We start from the raw sequence: 1,367 nt of genomic DNA, 5'->3' as shown, positions 1-1,367 counted from the left end.
AAATTCAAAATATAACATATAAGAAAAAATCTAATTTTTTTATTATATGGTTAATGTGATTGTTTAATTTTTTTTAATAATATAAATTTAAACAAAAATGAAGAAGGATGCATAAATTGTTATCAAATCTTTATTATTCATAATCATTAATTGCCATATATATGTAGATCATATTAGGTAATTCCGTAGCTTTTATTTAAGGAAAGAATACACACTTCCTATATTTTAGGTTAATATAATTTCTCTAGTGTTATATAATTATGGAATAATGTGACACCATTAGATTAAACTATAATTTATATTAGATGCTCTAGAATTCTTTGAAATGAAATTTAGAAGGCATTTAGAGTGCCACCTAGGATTTGGGGTTTTTTTTAATTAATACAAAATTAAGGTTCTAATTTTTCAAATGCTTCTCAATTAATATATAGGGGATTTTGTGTATGTATATATGTTTACATCCTACAAAAATATATATCATATAATAATAATAAACCGGTCTATAGATAGAACTGGTCAGGATTAGATAATACAAATAAACTACAATTTTTAATAATTGATTCCCCAAAATCTTCCTATTAAAACACAGTTTTTAAAACTTTAGTACAGTTACATAAATTAGGAATTGTTTGACATATACAGTATGCATATTAAATTATTAATTACGATTTTGGATAACTCTATCTTAATTAACTCCACAAAATATTTCTAATATCAATGACCTTCCAACTTACTTAACGTATCCCTAATTTATTGTTATCATATTAACTAAAAAGTTTTTCTCATCATGTTAACTAAAAAGTTATCAATCTTTTTAATACAATCTATATTCTTGACTAATAATATATTAGATAACTATTAAAATTGTTAATAAATATTTGGGAACTATCAATCTTTCAATTAAAATTATTAATAAATATTTAAAAACGAATATTCTTTTTATAAAACTACATCATAGTAAAAAATTAAATATTTTGTTACAAAATCGTAATCTACAATTGTTTAAAAGTAATGTGAAATATTTTATTGTTATGTGGATTAAAAATGTTTTAAATTAATTTGAAATATTTTATCTTTAAAAGAAATCCAATATCTAATTATTTATTATTAAGAGCTAAAGATGTTTAAAACACATGTAAATACTCAATTAATATCACCAAGAAGCACATAGTTGTGTAATGTAATTTTACGCATATTTATATCATTGTTTCTATTCGAAAGAAAATCTAACAAGACAAATATATATATGAAATCGACTAAATTATTGATTGTTGAACAAACAATAATTTTACTGTAGATATATATATATATATATATAACAAATATTTTAATATTGGTAAGTGTTTAAAATATAGATATATATATTT

This window comes from Brassica oleracea, chromosome C5 (genome assembly GCF_000695525.1).
Source record: "Brassica oleracea var. oleracea cultivar TO1000 chromosome C5, BOL, whole genome shotgun sequence".
In the NCBI taxonomy this organism is placed as follows: domain Eukaryota; kingdom Viridiplantae; phylum Streptophyta; class Magnoliopsida; order Brassicales; family Brassicaceae; genus Brassica; species Brassica oleracea.
This window is presented reverse-complemented; position numbering follows the sequence as displayed.